We start from the raw sequence: 21435 nt of genomic DNA, 5'->3' as shown, positions 1-21435 counted from the left end.
TTAAATGCCTGCTGGAGCATATTTAATCAGTTTAATGCAGTTTTCTTTTGTTTCATAGATGTTTTCAAAGAGGAATTTTCCCCAGTGATATGTGTAAAATTTTAACTCTTGATTTTTTTTTTTTGCTAGCTCTGTGTATGACTTTACTTTTCTCCTATAAATTTAATGCTATTGGATTTGCTTGTTTCTTTGTTTTTTTTTTAATTTTATTTTATTATGTTATGTTAATCACCATACATTACATCATTAGTTTTTGAGTGTTCCATGATTCATTGTTTGCGTGTAATACCCAGTGCTTTTTGTTTGGTTGTTTTGTTTTGTTTTAATGATTCCTATTTAATGGCGCCCTCTTCTGTCGGCAGAGCAAAGTTTGGGCACTTGTGATTTGTGGGACCCCATTTTTGCCTTGTTTTCTTCTTTTTCCCTTGACCACTCAGTTACCAAAAGAAACTTCTCCTGTCCTCTGTGCTCTTTTCTCCCCCAGAAGTTAGGCATTCCCAGGAGGGCCCCATCAGTGCTCCTGCCCCATTACACAGAGCCTCACTGGAACCCTTTCTCCATAGTAGCTTCTCATGGCCCTGCACCATCACCCTGGTCCTTTGCTAACCCCCTTTCTCCCCTTTGGTTTGTCTTTGTAAAGCCTCAGGAGGGAGGGAAGACGATAGTAAGAGTGGTGCTGTTTTCTCTTTTTATTTATAGATAATTTGCACATTTGGTGTTCTCTATCTTCAAGTTATGTGGAAGTCCTGGTTTTGTAGTTTTACTTCTCTCTTCTTGTTTATCTTACCTTTTGAGGAGAAAATTTTGTGAGATAGGTAGTTATACCACTCCTATTGTCCTTAGCTATTCACATTGCCAACTTTTTTTAAAAATTTAAATTCAATTAGCCAACATTATTAGTTTCAGATGGAGAATTCAGTAATTCATAAGTTGCATGTAACACCCAGTGCTCATCACATCTCATGCCCTACTTAATGCCCAGCATCCAATTACCCCATTCCCCCACCCACCTTCCTTCCAGCAACCCTCAGTTTGTTTCCTATAGTTTAGAGTCTTTCTTGGTTTGTCCCCCTCTCTGATTACTTCCCATTCAGTTTTCTCTCACTTCCCCTATGATCCTCGCACTGTTTCTTATATTCCACCTATGAGTGAAACCATATGATAATTGTCTTTCTCTGATTGACTTATTTTGCTCAGCATAATACCCCCAGTTCCATCCACGTCATTGCAAATGTCAAGATTTCATTCTTTTTGATGGCTGAGGAGTATTCCATTGTATATATATACCACATCTTCTTTATTCATTCCTCTGTCGATAGACATCTGGGCTCTTTGCATAGTTTGACTACTGTGGACATTGCTGCTATAAACATTGGGGTGCACGTGCCCCTTCAGAACATTACATTTGTATCTTTAGGGTAAATACCTAGTAGTGCAATTGGTGGGCAGTGGGATAGCTCTATTTTTAACTTCTTGATGAACCTCCATACTGTTTTCCAGACTGGCTGTACCACCTTGCATTCCCACCAACAGTGTTAAGAGGATTCTCCTTTCTCCACATCCTCACCAACATCTGTCGTTTCCTGACTTGTTAATTTTAGCCATTCTGACTGGTGTGAGGTGGTATCTCATTGTGGTCTTGATTTGTTTTTCCCTGATCCTGAGTGATATAGAGCATTTTTTTTTCATGTGTCTATTGGCCATTTGGAGCAATGTCTGTTCATGTCTACTGCTCATTTCTTGACTGGATTTTTTTTTGGGGGTGTTGAGTTTGATAAGTTCTTTATAGATTTTGGATACTAGCCCTTTATCTGATAAGACATTTGCAGTTATCTTTTCCCATTCTGTACGTTGTCTTTTGGTTTTGTTGACTGTTTCCTTTGCTGTGCAAAAGCTTTTTATCTTGATGAAGTCCCAATAGTTCATTTTTGCTTTTATTTTCCTTGTCTTTGGAGATGTGTCTAGCAAGAGGTTGCTGCAGCTGAGGTTGAAGGGGTTGTTGCTTGTGTTCTCCTCTAGGATTTTGATGGATTCCTGTCTCACATTTAGGTCTTTCATCCATTTTGAGTTTATCATTGTGTATGGTGTAAGGAAATGGTCCACTTTCATTCTACATGTGGCTGTCCAATTTTCCCAACACCATTTGTTGAAGCGACTGTCTTTTCTCCATTGGATATTCTTTCCTGCTTTGTCGAAGGTTAGTTGACTGTAGATCATATATCCAACTTCTAAAAGAAACCACTGTAAGTAAATCAATGAACACCATGCTGGGGCAGCCACAGGTCAGGTGTACAGAGATTTTACATAGTGTTCCTACCCCAACAGGCTACATAGAAGGGTGGAGTGTGTACTGGGGGAATGGCTGGGAGGATGAGGAGTCAGTGTTTTGACTCCTGGACATGTCCTTCTTACTTAGCAACTTGATGTTCCCATGAATAGGGAGATGGGTCCTTGGCAGTTGGAAGGACTTGAAACTCACATGTACTGCACTCTGATGATCAGGGAGGCACTTTCCTTCATGCTTCATATGCTTAATGCCCTTGTCTATGCCCCACCTTGAGCTCACACACCCAATCTGCCTGTAGGACTGAGCTCCACTTTCTCATCTCTGGGAGTTGAGGTTGTGGCAACCTTAGCACCCCCAATCTTGGCTTGCCCTTACTCCCACTGACCCCCAGCTGAGTCCTCTGAAATCGCCCTGTTTCTGGGTCTTGGATGAATCCCAGACTCTGCATTGTGCAGTTCTTCCATCTTTCAAAGACATCTGAAGCATCTCTTTTGGGAAGACTTCCCAAGCTTTTATGTTCCAAGATGGCAAGTGATCCCTCCTTTCTGATCCTAAGCAGTGCTTTCATTCTCTGACTTCCTAGTGTCTCCCTGAAAGACCATCCCTGCCTGGAGGGCAGGGCTTCTGCCTCACCTGCCTGTTCCCTAGAAGTGGGCCCTGTGCTTGGTCATCCTGGGGCTCAAGTGGGAAGATATTGAAAGAATGAACATGGGAACTTGTACAGTGCCCTTGCCAGCTGGTGTCACTGGCTATGGTTCCCAGAGGAAGGGTATCTTCACAAAGATTCAGAGTCTGAGGAAAATTATCAACAGTTCAAAAATAGCAGAAATAAAACCAGTAATCACCAAAGTAGTAATCAGTAGAAGTTTATTGTGCATAGGGCAGCAGCCAGTCCTGAGGTAGAGGCTCTCTTTCTTTGGCCATCCAACATGGTCACCCTCCATTCTAGAGCTCCTCCTGGGCTCAGGGCATCTGTCTCACCTGTACTGGTTGAGTGCATTTGAAGTGCTTGGCACTAGGGGTGGTGTAATCTTGGGCTCATGTCATCCTCAGGACATAAACCCTTGTCTAGGCTGTAGTCTTTGTTATGGGTAGAAGAAGAGACAAACTATATATATTTGCCCGTGGACACTCATATAATTTCTGCCTCCTTCAAGAAACAAGAATAAAGGATGTTGGGATAAAATATTAAGGTGGTAGGAAGTACTGATAAAGTCCTTTGAAAAAGTTATTTAAATTAAATAAACTTATGAAGAAGCAGCAGTGTCTCAGGGCTAGGTGATCATTGCACTTGTTGAGTAGACTCAGTTGGTAATAAATGGCAGAAACTCTTGAGAAGTCTAATGGATGGATGCTAAGTCCAGGTACAATTGGATCAAGAGGTCAAAGGATATTGTCAGGACTGTGACACTTGACCTCGCCCCAATATCTGGGCTCTGCTCAGCTTTATTTCCAAGCTGGCTCTTCCCAGGATGGTGTGGAGAAGCCCAGCCCACAGTCTAGTATCTCAGAGAGACCCTCTCCCAGTATCTTATCTACTTCCCAGGGGCTCTGATGCTCCATCCACCAGGAAGGAGCCCACAATGGTGGGAGGAAGTATCCCCAGGTATACAGTTTACAGGGAATGAGGAGGGCTGACTTCCAAAGGGAGGAACGGATGTTTTTGGAAAATGAATGTGTATGTGTGTGTTTGTCAGCTTGACCTGGCAAAAATGCTCAACCTAGAAACATTTTGATTTGATGCCTCAGTGCCTGCTCAGGGGTTCCACCACATGCCCTGTTGAGGCTTTATCCACAGTATGCTGGCTTTTCCCATAGTCAGGATGCCCTTCCTGGCCTTCAGATTAAGCTCACTTCCCCAGATTAAGGTCCTCCCTCAGTCACCAAATTCATAGTCTATTTTATTGGCGAGTCTTTAAACCAGTTATTGTGTGAGGTCTGACTTCACAGGGATGGATGGTAAATGTTGGGAGTGTGCCCATATGCTCTTGGAGCCCAGACATAGTACATGCTTAGGAATATTTGAGGAGTGAAAGATTTACTTTAAGATTGACAGTTTCTTTTGTTTATAGATTTTTCATGGATTTTTTAAATAATTTCACTGAAGCAAACTAAGAACTAGATTTCTTAAAATTCAGCAGTTTATACTTCAATTTTGGGGGAAAAGCATTAAAAAAGTAAATATAGGGCGCCTGGGTGGCTCAGTTGGTTAAGCGACTGCCTTCGGCTCAGGTCATGATCCTGGAGTCCTGGGATCGAGTCCCACATCGGGCTCCCAGCTCAGCGGCGAGCCTGCTTCTCCCTCTGACCTCCCCTCTCATGCTGTTTCTCTCTCGCTCGCTCTCTAATACATAAATAAATAAAATCTTAAAAAAAAAAAAAGTAAATATAATTAGTCAATTTATAATTATGGCCTCAATAAGTTCCATTTAAATGTAATGTGTCAAGTATGATGATTTGTTGAATAAATCAAATCATAGATACATTTTAATATTCCTAAAGTTATGAAATCATCTAAGCTTCATAAAAAGAAAGCATTTCATCTATTTTAATTTTTCTTGGAAGTCCCTATTTGTCAAAAGAATAGTAAAACAGTTTTTCTTTCATGATTTCAAAGTTTGCCAATATTATATAGCTTGTAGAACTCAGAAGGGTTCTCATGCTTTCCATAGGTGTGCAGTCAGTGTCACCAGGAGTCCACTGGATCTCACAGATCATAGAATTTCCATTGCAGGAAATATTAGAGATTATTTAATTGAATCCTTTCATTTTATGAATAAAACTCTGGTATCAAACACATCAAATAGCACTCCCTGGGACACTTCTGGGCACAGTGATTCTCACTGGGCAGCTCTGGACAGCTCCCTGCCCCTCCTATACCCCTCAGTCATTGGGGAGAACTCATTGTAAATCTTGTGCCCCCCAACCCCATGAGTGCCACCCCCTGGTAGGCAGGTCTGAGTGGACTAAACAGCCACATTCTGCTACTGCACTGGGGTTTTTTTTTTTTATGTTATGTTAATCACCATACATTATATCATTAGTTTTTGATGTAGTGTTCCATAATTCATTATTTGCGTATAACACCCAGTGCTCCATGCAGAACGCGCCCTCTTTAAAACCCATCACCAGGCTTGCACTGGGTTTTATTTTATTTTATTTTATTTTTTTAATTTTTTTATTGTTATGTTAATCCCCATACATTACATCATTAGTTTTAGATATAGTGTTCCATGATTCATTGTTTGTGCATAACACCCAGTGCTCCATGCAGAACGTGCCCTCCTCAATACCCATCATCAGGCTAACCCATCCTCCCACCCCCCTCCCCTCTAGAACCCTCAGTTTGTTTTTCAGAGTCTATCGTCTCTCATGGTTCTTCTCCCCCTCCGATTTCCCCCCCTTCATTCTTCCCCTCCTGCTACATTCTTCTTCTTCTTTTTTTCTTTCTTAACATATATTGCATTATTTGTTTCAGAGGTACAGATCTGAGATTCAACAGTCTTGCACAATTCACAGCGCTTACCAGAACACATACCCTCCCCAGTGTCCATCACCCAGTCACCCCATCCCTCCCACCCCACCCCCCACTCCAGCAACCCTCAGTTTGTTTCCTGAGATTAAGAATTCCTCATATCAGTGAGGTCATATGATACATGTCTTTCTCTGTTTGACTTATTTCGCTCAGCATAATACCCTCCAGTTCCATCCACGTCGTTGCAAATGGCAAGATCTCATTCCTTTTGATGGCTGCATAATATTCCATTGTATATATATACCACTTCTTCTTTATCCATTCATCTGTTGATGGACATCTTGGCTCTTTCCACAGTTTGGCTATTGTGGACATTGCTGCTATAAACATCGGGGTGCACGTACCCTTTTGGGTCCCTACTTTTGTATCTTTGGGGTAAATACCCAGGAGTGCAATTGCTGGATCATATGGTAGCTCTATTTTCAACTTTTTGAGGAACCTCCATACTGTTTTCCAGAGTGGCTGCACCAGCTTGCATTCCCACCAACAGTGTAGGAGGGTTCCCCTTTCTCCGCATCCCCGCCAACATCTGTCGTTTCCTGACTTGTTAATTTTAGCCATTCTGACTGGTGTGAGGTGGTATGTCATTGAGGTCTTGATTTGGATTTCCCTGATGCCGAGCGATATTGAACACTTTTTCATACTTGCACTGGGTTTTATATCCAGGATTTGTGTGTTCATTTGGGAGGGACCTGCACCACCATCTGCAGCTTCTCTTAGGGGACTATTTACAGAGCACAACTTTCTTGGTCCTGAAGCCAAGTCAACTTTAGCAAGGCCCCTGTCCCCTGTGGGCAGGGGAAACATGTCCTGGTGTTCTGTTCCACTCTCCCCACCAACTCTGAAGTGCTGTCTAGTCTGGCAGTTGTGGCACTGACCTTGGTCTGAAGGCAGCGTCCAAGCTGTCCCTATGCCTGGCTGACCTCCAGGTGAGTGTTTCTTCTCCCCCCCTCCCGCTTTCTGTCAGCATTCCTCTTCATTCCTCCTCTTGGCCAAATGCCGGCCTTGTATTCTTCTATACAAACAGGGTGCTGAGGTAGCAGGCTTCCTTTGCAGCGTCAAGTGGGGCCAGACTGGTTCCTCCTCAACCTCCTTCTCCCTCTGATGGTGCAGCCAGTAGAGGATTTTTTTTTTTTTTTTTTGAATTTGCAATCACCCTAGGATGTAAAGCTTGGAGCTAAGTTCCAGTGACTCTGCAAAAGGACCTTATCTTGAAAGATCCAAATCCTACAAGACAGTGGTTATTAGTTTTTGCCATTAGCAAGATATGTGTGTCATAGATTTAATCCATTGTATTCAAGTTTCTCTGCCAAATAAGTGATAGGATTTTTAAAATTTAAGTACTTAGTCTTAAATTGATTTCCTTTACTGTATAATAATTTCTATATATTATCAACTATGGATTTGCAAATGCAATTAAGTGTAACTAAAATTTGATATTAGACATTGTTGACAGTTAAGTAACATAGATTGTGAATTTATGCTCTAACTATGATTTTTTCTTACATCTTGTTAAATTATGAGATACATATTCTTGTGTGGACAGGGAACTATTTTTACATAATTTTATGATTATTGCCATTAAAATGATTTCAAAATGAGAAATGCAACTTTTTAAACCTCCTGAGATGATTACTGATATTGGATATCCAGGTTTACTTGTTCATTTTTTGTTTCATTATTTATTTACATGCAGTTGTACATGTTCACACGGTGGCATGCATGTGACATGTTGAAATCCCAGCCAAGCAAGATAAAACTTTCCTGATTGCCTCATCTACCTGCTGCATTTGATTCTCTCTGAGATCATCTTTGCTAGGGCCTTATCTTCCAGATATAGAATAAAAAGTATGAATGTGGAAGTGTTTTCCTTAAGTGTTTAAAACTTAGTGGCTTCTTTGAAAAAAATTCAAATTTCAGAATTTTAACTTTAACAAAAAGGGTACTACTCACACTTATTAAAGTTAGAAAATTTAGTGGCAAGAGTGGGCATCCTTGACGTATTCCTGATCTTAAGGGAAAGGTTTTCAGCTTTTCCCCATTGAGGATGATATTCGCTGTGGGTGTTTCATAGATGGATTTTATGAACTTGAGGAATTTTCCCTCTATCCCTATACTCTGAAGAGTTTTAATCAGGAAAGGATGCTGTATTTTGTCAAATGCTTTTTCCGCATCAATTGAGAGGACCATATGGTTCTTCTCCCTCCTCTTATTAATGTGTTCTATTACATTGATTGATTTGTGAATGTTGAACCATGCTTGCATCCCGGGGATAAATCCCACTTGGTCATGGTGGATGATCCTTTTAATGTATTGTTGGATCCTATTAGCTAGGATTTTGTTGAGGATTTTGGAATCAGGGATATCAGTCTGAAATTCTCCTTTTTGATGGGGTCTTTGCCTGGTTTGGGGATTAAGGTAATGCTGGCCTCATAGAATGAGTTTGGAAGTTTTCCTTCTCTTTCTATTTTTTGAAACAGCAACATAGTACTAGAAGTCGTAGCAACAGCAATCAGACAACAAAAAGAAATAAAAGGTATTCAAATTGGCAAAGAAGAAGTCAAACTCTCTCTTTTCACAGATGACATGATACTTTATGTGGAAAACCCAAAAGACTCCACCCCCAAATTATTAGAACTCATATAGCAATTCAGTAATGTGGCAGGATACAAAATCAATGCATAGAAATCAGTGGCTTTCTTATACACTAACAATGCAACTGTAGAAAGAGAAATTAGAGAAACAATTCCATTTACAATAGCACCAAAAACCATAAGATACCTCGGAATAAACCTAACCAAAGAGGTAAAGGATCTATACTCTAGGAACCTCAGAACACTCATGAAAGAAATTGAAGAAGACACAAAAAGACGGAAAAATATTCCATGCTCATGGATCGGAAGAATAAACATTGTTAAAATGTCTATGCTACCCAGAGCAATCTATACCTTCAATGCCATCCCGATCAAACTTTGACATTTTTCAAAGTGCTGGAACAAACAATCCTAAAATTTGTATGGAATCAGAAAAGACCCTGAATCGCCAAGGAAATGTTGAAAAAGAAAAACAAAGCTGGGGGCATCACGTTGCCCGATTTCAAGCTATATTACAAAGCTGTGATCATCAAGACAGCATGGTAGTGGCACAAAAACAGACATATAGACCAATGGAACAGAATAGAGAACCCATATATGGACCCTCAACTCTATGGTCAAATAATCTTTGACAAAGCAGGAAAAAACATGCAATGGAAAAAAGACAGTCTCTTCAATAAATGGTGCTGGGAAAATTGGACAGCTCCCTGCAGAAGAATGAAACTCGACCATTCTCTAACACCATACACAAAGATAAACTCAAAATGGATGAAAGACCTCAATGTGAGACAGGAATCTATCAAAATCGTAGAGGAGAACATAGGTAGTAACCTCTTTGACATTGGCCACAGCAACTTCTTTCAAGATACATCTCCAAAAGCTAGTGAAACAAAAGCAAACATGAACTTTTGGGACTTCATAAAGATAAAAAGCTTCTGCACAGCAAAGGAAACAGTCAACAAAACAAAGAGGCAACCCACAGAATGGGAGAAGATATTTGCAAATGACACTACAGATAAAGGGCTGGTATCCAAGATCTATAAAGAACTCAAACTCAACACCCAAAAAACAAATAATCCAGTCAAAAAGTGGGCAGAAGATATGAACAGACACTTCTCTGAAGAAGACGTACAAATGGCTAACAGACACATGAAAAAATGTTCATCATCATTAGCCATCAGGGAAATCCAAATCAAAACCACATTGAGATACTGCCTTACACCAGTTAGAATGGCAAAAATGGACAGGGAAAGAAACAAATGTTGGAGAGGTTGTGGAGAAAGGGGAACCCTCTTCCACTGTTGGTGGGAATGCAAGTTGGTACAGCCACTTTGGAAAACAGTGTGGAGGTTCCTCAAAAAATTAAAAATAGAGCTACCCTGTGACCCAGCAATTGCACTCCTGGGTATTTACCCCAAAGACACAGATGTAGTGAAAAGAAGGGCCATATGCACCCCAATGTTCATAGCAGCAATGTCTGCAATAACCAAACTGTGGAAAGAGCCGAGATGCCCTTCAACAGCTGATTGGATAAAGAAGATGTGGTCCATATATACAATGGAATATTACTCAGCCATCAGAAGGGATGAATACCCAACTTTTACATCAACATGGATGGGACTGGAAGAGATTATGCTAAGTGAAATAAGTCAAGCAGAGAAAGTCAATTATCATATGATTTCACTTGTTTGTGGAACATAAGGAATAGCATGGAGGACATTAGGAGAAGGAAGGGAAAAATGAAGGGAGGGAAATCGGAGGGAGAGATGAACCATGAGAGACTATGGACTCTGAGAAACAAACAGGGTTTTAGAGGGGAGGGTGGTGGGGGGATGAGTTAGCCCAGTGATGGGTATTAAGGGGGGCACGTGTTGCATGGAGCACTGGGTGTTATACGAAAACAATGGATCATGGATCACTACATCAAAAACTAATGATGTATTGTATGGTGACTAACATAACATAATAAAATTAAAAAAATAAAAAATAAAAGAAAATTTAGATAAAAAGAAGAAAATACCTATGCATTATGCACCATTGAGAATCAATATTTTATTTTATTTTATTTTATTTTCTATATGTATATTTATTAAAACAAAATTAGAATAATTTTTAAAAAAATTAGGATCATTTATGCACATGCATAAATTTATAATTAAAAATATAATTAAAATTTTTCCACATCACAAATATACAGATTCTTTAATAACTTGCTGGTAAAGTCTTTTTTTTCATGTAAATGTATTGCTATATCATTTAAATAATCATATGGCTGTGCCCTGCTCAGCTGGCATTTTGGATATTTTCTACTTATTTTCCACCTGAAACAGCTCTGTAAAGAGCATGTTTGAAACTGGGTGACTCTTTCTGACTCTTCTTGCTGCATAGGGTCTCAGCAAGAAAGAGATTATGTGCTTGAAGGTCAAGTGTTTGGGGAAAGAATGGTGTGTTGAAGTTCTGCACTGGATAGGAACAGAAGTCATGACTGCATGGCCCAAAGGGGTGAGGGGAGAGCTGGGATTTGCAGCTCTGGAGAGGGCTGCCCAGCCCTAGTTTGTAGCAGAATGCTGCCTAATAGTCTGCAGCCTGGCCAGGAAGGAGCCACAAGACTAAATACCCTGACCCTCTTCCTCCCAACTCTTGAGTTTTGCCAGTGTGTTCCATCGGCCAGATCCAGACAAGACCAGAAGATAGGAGAGCTTGACTGAGGTAGGGCAGGAAGCACAGCTTCCAGGTGCACAGAGCCAAGGAGAAGGCAGAGAGTGGGCTGGGGGCAAATGTGGGCTGTTCCAGTTCAGTCCTGCACTTGTGACTGTTAGGATCTATTTTTATCCTAGTCCTGGAGAAAACCACCTGTCCCCAGTACAAGAGTTGCATAATATCCCATCAGCTACTGTGCGGTGTGGGGTGATGTTGATTCAGTTATACCGTAAACTTAAAGTGTTAGCTGCTCTAGTGCTCTTCATTTTTTTTTTTTAATTTTTTTATTGTTATGTTAATCCCCATACATTACATCATTGGTTTTAGATATAGTGTTCCATGATTCATTGTTTGTGCATAACACCCAGTGCTCCATGCAGAACGTGCCCTCCTCAATACCCATCACCAGGCTAACCCATCCTCCCACCCCCTCCCCTCTAGAACCCTCAGTTTGTTTTTCAGAGTCCATTGTCTCTCATGGTTCTTCTCCCCCTCCGATTTCTCCCCCTTCATTCTTCCCCTCCTGCTACATTCTTCTTCTTCTTTTTTTCTTTCTTAACATATATTGCATTATTTGTTTCAGAGGTACAGATCTGAGATTCAACAGTCTTGCACAATTCACAGCGCTTACCAGAACACATACCCTCCCCAGTGTCCATCACCCAGTCACCCCATCCCTCCCACCCCACCCCCCACTCCAGCAACCCTCAGTTTGTTTCCTGAGATTAAGAATTCCTCATATCAGTGAGGTCATATGCTCTTCATACATGGCAATGGAGAATAAAGGGCAGGGGTGGGGGAAGAAGCAGTGAAATACCATAACACATATCTGCTTTGGTCCCAGCTTCTATAGCTGACACGAAGCCTGGATTGTTAATCAACTTCCTTCTCTAATACCATCTTTGCCTTACCCTGCCACCACTTCAGGTACATGGATTTTATTCACTGTTGGAGGTGACCCAAACCTTCATTCCTATAGGTTCTGAGTCCTTGGTGGTCATGTCTTCACTGGAGTGCCCAGGTGTCCATGGATTAGGACTGACAATGCAAGGAAGCACCTACGTGAATGCACCTACGTGAATGCACTGGACAGTGCTCCTTGCCCCTATGAGGGAACAGCAGCCCAGCGCCCTCTGATAATTGGGACTGGTCATCCTGGATAGCAGAGGGACTCCTTGTCTGCTTGATGGTTACAGCATATGAGGATCCCAAAAGGCCACAGAGTGCTCTCAGCTTCCAACATAACAGCACTTTCATTGTGTTCTCTGTTAGCTGCATTCCCTGAGCTCAAGACTGTAGAGACAGGGAGCAAAAATTCATTAACTGGGTTACTGGGTATAATAGCAAGGAGGAACCCTCCCATCTCTACCCCTTGGTTCCTGCACTCATGCTTTCCAGTAGGTATGCAGGAGATAGTGACATACATATATTGTTCATTTGTTTAAAGCATACACTGCATAATGTAGGAGGACACCCCAACTTTTCAGAGTTTGGGGTTGCAGCAGCAGGTAGCGCAGCTGAACTTTCAGCAGGCCACCATTCTATCAAGTCCAGTGCTTCTGGGTAGTGGAGCACATGTTAAGACCAGTGGATTCTGTTATGATGTACTTCCTTCATCAGGAATAACAGAAGGAATTCCTGTCAAAGGAATGGGGAGGAAAGCAAGGATTGGAAAGTGAAATCTGTAAGTTAATAAGTGATGGGGCTGGTTGAAGCCTTGCAGGATGAAGTAGGAATTTAGATTACTGATTTGAAAGTTTTCCTCTTTTCTAATGTTAACATTTAGTGCTATAAAATTTCCTTTCAGTTCTGCTTCAACTGCATCCTATGCATTTTGATATGTTGTATTTTTATTACCATTCAGTTATCTGTATTTTAAATTTTACTTTGAGCCTTCTTCATTGACCCATGGAATATTTAGAAGTATGTTGTTTAGTTTTCATATGTTTTAGAGGTTTTTCTATTGTCTTCCTATTACTGATTTCTATTTTTATTCCATCATTATGGTTGGAGAACACAGTCTGTATGATTTCCATTCTTTAACACTTGTTGAGATTTGTTTTATGACCCAGAATATGGTCTCTTGGCAAATCTTCTATGAGAACTTGAAAAAGAAGTGTATTCTGTTGTTGGCTGGAATGTTCCATATATGTGAATAAAATCTTTTTGGTCCAGTGTTGTTCAGTTTTTCTATATCTTCAACAATTTTTATATCTAGTAGTTCTATTAGATGCTGAAAGGGGGTTGTCGAAGCCCCCTACTACAAGCATGGATTTGTCTATTTTTTCTTTTAGCTCTACCAGTTTTTTGCTGTTTTATTATTCCCTGTGTACACATTTAGGATTGTTATGTCTTCCCACTGAAGTGATACATTTATCATTATTTAAGGATCTTCTTTGTCTCTACTAATTTTCTTTGTTCTTAAATCTAGCTGATATTAATATAATCACTTAGTTTTTGTGTGTGTGATATATCTTTTCCTGCCATTCTACTTTCAATCTTCCCATATTGTTGACTTAGAAATGAATTTTTTGCAAATAGCATGTAGTTAGGTTATTTTTTAAAATTTACTTAAATTAGGATTTAAATCTGCCACTTATTTATTTTCTGTTTCTTTCTTTGGTTTCTAGTTTTTATGTTTCTCTTTCCTTGACTTCCTTGAGCTTTTTTGGGTTATATCTTGATTTATTTATAGTATATTTGAGTATATCTCTTTGTATAGTTTTTGTAGTGGTTGCACTGAGAGTTCAATATACATTTGTGATTTATTAGAGTTTACTGGTATTATCATTTACTGCTTTGAGTGAAGTGTGAAAACCTCATTTCTGTTGAGATTTCTTTAACCTACTCTGTGTTTAAATATCATTATCTTGAGTATCAGATATTATAATTTTTGTTTTAATTATAAAATATGATATATAAAACCCATGAGGAAAAGAATAGTTTGTTGTATACACACGTTTCTCTCTGTTGTTCAGATTGGGTGAATTCTATTAATCTGTCTTCAAATTCACTGATTATTTCCTCTGTTATATCCACTCTTACCATGAGCCCATACTAAGAATTTTTTTTAAAGATTTGTTACTTTATTTTTTAGCTCTATAATTTCCATGTGGTCCTTAAAAAAATAAACTCTATTTCTTCATCTGATTTTATATTTTTTTAAACTTTTTTCAAGAGAATTTATAATTAATTATTGGGACACTTTTATGATGGCTGCTTTAAAATCCTGTTTAGATAATCCAACATCTGATTTATCTCAGTGTTTATGTCAATTTGATTGTCCTTTTCATTCAAGCTGTTTTTTGTTGTTGTTGTTTTGTTTTGTTTTTTGGTTTCTGATATAGTAGGTGACTTTTGGTTGCATCCTGAATTTTTTATCCATTATTTTAGGGGACTTTGAATCATACAGAAATCTTTTATATCAGCAGGCAGTCATCCTGTTTTAAGTTTAGCCCTCAGGTTCTGGCCTGTGGTCTATGGTATTAATGACGGTTTAATTTTCAAAGAGGAGGTAGAAGGGTTTTCCCCAGGTTGGGCTGCCTGGGTTTTTCTATGTTGGAGAAGAGGAGTCTCAGGCCTGCAGGAATGAAGAGGCCTCCTGAGTGGGTGTTTGTTATAGTGGGATCCCCTTTCCATGGGGGCCTCAGAACATTTTTTGGGCCATGCACTCTAATAGGATACCCCAACCAGTGTCCCACAGCTGCCCTAGGTATCTCTTGGCAGAGAAGGGGGTTTCAGGCCCGGTGTCCAAAGGACTGAGATCCCAGGTTTGTGTTATGGTGGCATCTCTCTGTAGGATCTGAGTGCCTACCAGGTATTTCTCAGCAGGGGAGGGACAGCTTTCCTGGCCACCTTTGTTGGCAGGACTTCTACTGATATTCCTTGTTAGGGGAGCCATAATCACCTGGTATTGTCAGAAGGATCCCATTCCACCCAGGGGAGGAACAAGCCCATGTGACTGCCTTCTCTTGCTATGTTGGGGGGGGTCAGAAAATGTTGGTTCTGGGAGACAGATGATGTCCTCCTGTTGATCATTCTTCCTATCCTGAGGTACCAAACCAGTTTACTTTCCTATTACCACCTTTAAGAGTTCTCCTTTAGTTGTCTCTTGGTTTATTTCCAGGGTTTATAGTTGTGCTTAGCAGAGATGAGCAAGTAGAAGGGGGTCTATACCATTCTGTTTGGACTGGAAGTCTCCTGAAATTGCTCATTCACTTATTTTTAATCTCTGTCATTTTGTTTTTAGTTGGTTTCCAGTAAAGAACATACATTTGGATCTAATTTTAAACTATTCACTGTTATGTCCTATATTTGATATATTGTTGCATTTCCTTGGTATTTCCTTTTCCCATCTACTGATGAAGTATATTGTTAAAATGCCTTTATATCTATTTTCCCATGTGTTTTGAAGCTATAGATAATATTTGTATTTTCTTATTACCTTAAACATTAAAAAAATAGCTAAACCTATCTTCATAATCATAAGAATGAAACAAGAATTAGCTGTTTTAGGGAGTTGAGAGACATTAAGTAGATTTATTGACTTCTCAGGTGGTAGGCTTTTGTTTGAAAATCTTGAAGGAGACACTGTTTCCACTTTTGCCCTGTGATATTGAAAAGTTAGCCTTCAAGTACTTCTTGAATCTTTCTGGAAAAACATTTGAGCAGCAGACATCCTTCTGTACCGCTGCAAATGCCATTCATTTTCTTAGAATGTTTGGCAAGAACAATAACATTTGGTGTTTTCACAGCAGTGTGTTGTCCTCGTTGCACTTGAAATGAAACCCAAAACCTCAACCATAGCTTATTAAACATGAATGATCTGGCTGCAGCTACCACTCATACATTATTTTCCATCATATGTTCACTTGTTCACTGAATCCAGACCAATGGCCTTCTTACTAGGTGAATGTGTATTTGTACTTGTCAGTTCTACCTGGGTGCTCCTCCTAAGCATGCTGCCGGCTGCCCAACAGTGCCTGGCACATAATATGCACTCAATAAACATTTGTCAAATGAATAAAGGAATGAATGGGACTGAGCAATCTGGAATATTGCTTTATGAGGATTTTACATTTATAAAATATTTATGTTTATAAATGGAACTGTGTGTCCAGAGATATAATAGTCATTCACAATAATTATCACCGGTGTTGTATGGAGAGTCGTTCTTGGATGGATTCATCTAAGAAGGCTTCTTGTGAGGATAGTTTTATCAGAGTCTTAAACCGAGAAGAAAGAGAAAAAAATTGTAATCTTTAGGCTTTGGTGATTTCTTGGAAGCTTTGGTGATTTCTTGGTTCCTAAGCAATGAGTTATCCTTTTAGGCATGTTCATGCTTTGTATCCATTTCCTTCTTTGGGTGTCCAGGATGTTTGGAAAGTCTTCCTGTGCATCTAGATTTATTTGTGTCTTTGTCAGTGGGACATCTTTAGCTATGCCAAGAGTCTGTCACTGAAAATAGTAATAGTGCTAATAATAAGAGGGATAAAGTCTCTAATTTGTAGGTTTCATTTAATGATTTCATGTTAATGGTTAATAACTCATGCCAAATGCCAAACCAAACTTCACTGCAACATTCCGAGTTCTCCTTGGCTACCCATCATTTTCTTGTATATAAGTTACTTTTTGGCATAAGTTACGTTTATTCATAAGCCCTGAAGTTTATAACATAAAGGTCATATGTTTCTTATATTCTCAACTGTGTTAAGAAAAGTTAAGATCAAATGAGAAGTAACATAATGTGAATGACTGAAAGAGTGTTCATTCACTGGAAAAATTAATTTTGAGGAGTTCTGGCAGAGAGCACAGTTGCCTACATCTGAGGGGCAGAGATTGACCACCAATATATATTCAGATTACAAGTTCAAAAATACCAATGGCTCATTCTTCTTGCCTTTGGGGGAAAAATAACAAATATAGAAATGACCCCCTTAAAAAATAAAAATAGCAAATTAAAACAGAGGAAAACACAGCACTATTACTACCAAAAACAGTTAATAAAATTTTTTATTTAATTTTATTGCTTTAATGTTTTTCAATAAGTATTCAAGTCTCTTCTAATGTATCTCTTCCATGGAATATAAAAATAGTTGGAATTAGTTTTTAAATTATAAATGCCTTCAATGGATCTCTGATTCAGTGTAAGTGAACAACATAAGAAGTTTATTTTTAGAGATTGAGAGTGGTCGTCTAGCTTTTCTGCCAGGCACCTGAACATGAGGGTCATTTACAAACAATATTGTTAGTGAGTTCACTGGGAAGAAACATGCATAATTCTGGGGAAAAATGGATACATAGGTATTTTCGTTTTTGGATGTTTGCAGCAAAAAGGATTTATAATGAGCTCTTTATCAATTTCAATAATCTGTTTTTAACCTAATTGTGATATTCTCTAAAAATAGTGCTGTAATTTAAGTTGTTAGAATAATTTCAATTATAATGTATTCCAGATGTTTGTGAAAATAGCTGAATGTATCAGCTGTTAAAATGTCAGAACTTTCAATATATTTTAGAGGTTTTAAAAATCAGAGTGTGTGTGTGGGGTGTGTGTGTGTGTGTGTTTTGATCAGGTCAGATTTTGATGGAGATGATTTTAAAATAAGATGAGATATCATGAAAAAGGGGGGAAAAAAGACAGCAGGGAAAGGTAGATCAGAGGTTATCTGTTAAAAGGACCCCAAAGAGCACATGACTTTCTATTTGACCTCTTGAATACTGACATACTTGTGCTTCCACCTTGGTTCAATTAATGGTCATGGGACTTTTAGGCATTTCCTTTCAAATTCTGACAGGATTCGGGTTGACTAGCATCCTTCTCTCTTTATCCAGAGTTGCTGTGTGACTCATGCTGACCTCCGTCCGTTACCCCGCAGAGGGCTCTAGGATGGACACTAGGTCTAGCTATGCCCCTGTCCAGATCCCTGGGTGGTGATTATGGGCGCACAGATCAATTGCAGAGGATCTGGCAGAGGAGAAATAGCACATTTAATCTATTTTTTAAATCTAGAAGTTAGCTGAAGGAAGAGTATTTTAACTGAGTTACATAATAAGAAAGAATATTGAATTCTAGCTGTTCTTTGGGGTATAAACCTATTAAAGTTTATTCCTCTCTCTGATTGCAACTGAAACTGTGGACAAAATACAAAAACCAAGTACCCATGGACTCTGAGAAATAAACAAAACCAGGTGGATTGTGGAAGGGAATTCATACTTGGAGAAGTGACCCTCTTGGGGTGATTTTTTTTCTCTCTCCTGGATTTCCCTCCAGGACAGGCAGGCTTCAGTCATAGCACAGCATGGTGGCATAAATGCCTAGCACTCCCACAGTATCCTCACCTTTCCACCCAGAGAAGCCAGGGAAAGTAGCATCTGTGGGCTAGAGAATGAGGGAATCTCAGAGGAGAGTTCTACACCCCCAATTCCATGCATGAAAATGTACAATTCTGAACAATGCATGTGTGGTACAGACCCAAACCAGCCTAGTGAAGGCCTAGAGAACTATTTGAGATTAGAACCATTCACACAAGTCTCTAACTCCTGTATGCTGGACAGGCACAAATCAACATAGGAAGGTTTAAAGAACTCAACAGAAACTTGAACCATCTGCACAAGTTTCCAAGTGCTGAACTCAGCATATGTGAGACAGACTGAAACTATCATGGGAAATATGAATTTGAACCATTATCCATGGAAAGTGAGACAGAGATTGTGGTCTGAACTTAATTTCTAACTGAAAAAGAAAATAATCTCCAGAAGATTATAACAGGACCCGGAGTCTACATATCTTAACATTGACAATATCTACGAGACGATGCCAAAGAACTCAACATACAAAGAATGAGGAATATGTAATTAATTCTAAAAGGAAAAAAAACAATAAATAGATCTTAATCCCAACATGATCCAGATGTTGAAATGACCAAAGAATTTTAAGTATCTATTATAACATGCTCAATGAGGTAAAGAAAAATGAATTTGAAATGAATGAAAAGATAGGAATCTTTAGGAGAGAAACAGAAATTATAGAATGTCCAATGGAAAAAAGACAGTCTCTTCAACAAATGGTGTTGGGAAAATTGGACAGCCACATGCAGAAGAATGAAACTGGACCATTTCCTTACACCACACACAAAAATAGACTCCAAATGGTTGAAAAACCTAAATGTGAGACAGGAGTCCATCCAAATCCTAAAGGAGAACACAGGCAGCAACCTCATCTACCTCAGCCGCAGCAACTTCTTCCTAGAAACATCACCAAAGGCAAGGGAAGCAAGGGTAAAAATGAACTATTGGGACTTGATCAAGGTAAAAAGCTTTTGCACAGCAAAAGAAACAGTCAACGAAACAGAAATTATAAAATAGAAGCAAATGCAAAGGTCAGAGCTTAAAAAATATAACACTTTCATTAAAAAAACTTTATGGGTTCAATAACAGAATGAATTGGAAAGGAAGGAAAGGTCAGTGAATTGAAAATAGAACAATATATGTCATCCAGTCTGAAGGGGTTGGTTAAGTGTCACATATTTATTTCATTTGCCATTTTATAAAAGAGTTCTTATTAGATAGTTCTATTTTGACTTTCTTTTTTTAATTAAGAAATCAGTTACTTTGAACCGAGTTAGTAGATACAATGTTCAAGTATTTTGAAGATTTTCCTTTATGCTGTCTTACACTGCATACCATGAATGTTGATATGTGGGTTAATTATATGATATTAATATATAAATAGATAGTTGTTTATAGGTTCACATCAAGGTGTGGACATAATACTGTGTATGTATGTATGTGTATGTATATACTCATATATAATCATCTCTGATATCTAGCAGGAAGTTGTAATCTGGTTTAGACCTCTGGCTTTTTTTTTTTTTTATGTTATGTTAATCACCATACTTCACATCATTAGTTTTTGATGTAGTGTTCCATGATTCATTGTTTGCATATAACACCCAGTGCTCCATTCAGTACGTGCCCTCTGTAATGCCCATCACCAGGCTAATCCATCCCCCCATCCCCCTCCCCTCTAGAACCCTCAGTTTGTTTCTCAGAGTTCATAGTCTCTTATGGTTCATCTCCTGCTCTGATTACCCGCCCCCCTTCATTTTTCCCCTCCTGCTATCTTTTTTTTTTTTTTAACATATAATGCATTATTTTTTTCAGAGGTACAGGTCTGTGATTCATCAGTCTTACACAATTCACAGCGCTCACCATAGCACATACCCTCCCCAATGTCTATCACCCAGCCACCCCATCCCTCCCTGAGGGTTGCTGGAGTGGGGGGTGGGGTGGGAGGGATGGGGTGGCTGGGTGATAGACATTGGGGAGGGTATGTGCTATGGTGAGCGCTGTGAATTGTGCAAGGCTGTTGAATCACAGATCTGTACCTCTGAAACAAATAATGCAATATATGTTAAGAAAAAAAAGAAAAAGAAGAAGAAGACAATAGTAGGAGGGGAAGAATGAAGGGGGGGAAATCGGAGGGGGAGACGAACCATGAGAGATGGTGGACTCTGAAAAACAAACTGAGGGTTCTAGAGGGGAGGGGGTTGGGAGGATGGGTTAGCCTGGTGATGGGTATTAAAGAGGGCACGTTCTGCATGGAGCACTGGGTGTTATGCACAAACAATGAATCATGGAACACTACATCAAAAACTAATGATGTAATGTATGGTGATTAACATAACAATAAAAAAAGAAGGGAAAGAAAGGGGGAGAAAAAAGAGAATTCCTCATATCAGTGAGATCATATGATACATGTCTTTCAATCAATAGTATAGAGTGAAATAAAAGGTGTGACTACATTTAATTGTGTTTTGCAAATTAAAAATTTTATTTATTTATGGATTATTATAAATCAGTGATTCTTGTCAGGCAGTCAGGGCTGATTTTGTGGCACCATTGGAACTTTTTGGAGACATTTTTGGTTGTCACACTGGGGACTGGAAGCCAGGGATGGTAAACATCCCACAATGTATAGGACAGCCCCTACAATAAAGAATGATTTAATTCCTAATGCCAACACTGCTGACTAGATTTGTGAACAGAGTTATCTAAATAGATTTATCCTAATGATTTTCTTGATATAATAGCAAACTTGATTGAGAATTGTGATTAAAAAAAAAAAACCCAACATTTGGGTTTCACAGCTTTTAAATGAAGGCTAACCAACGGCTCTACATGTGGATAGGGAAGTTGTAAACTTATATTTAAACATGGCCAAGCTGATGTTTTCAATATTTATAGTCATTCAGCATGGTGACATCACAGTGCAAAGGCCATATTTGAGAGGTGCAAGGCAGCTGTGTCATGCCCAC

General features: G+C 39.2%; 1 protein-coding gene across 1 annotated transcript in view; it reads left to right on the top strand.

Annotated features, from left to right (window-relative positions):
• OCA2 (OCA2 melanosomal transmembrane protein) overlaps positions 1-21435 on the top strand; it is a 516129-nt gene that overhangs the window by 293256 nt on the left and 201438 nt on the right. The window lies entirely within an intron of this gene.

This window comes from Halichoerus grypus, chromosome 8, assembly GCF_964656455.1.
Source record: "Halichoerus grypus chromosome 8, mHalGry1.hap1.1, whole genome shotgun sequence".
Classification (NCBI taxonomy): domain Eukaryota; kingdom Metazoa; phylum Chordata; class Mammalia; order Carnivora; family Phocidae; genus Halichoerus; species Halichoerus grypus.
This window is presented reverse-complemented; position numbering and strand designations above follow the sequence as displayed.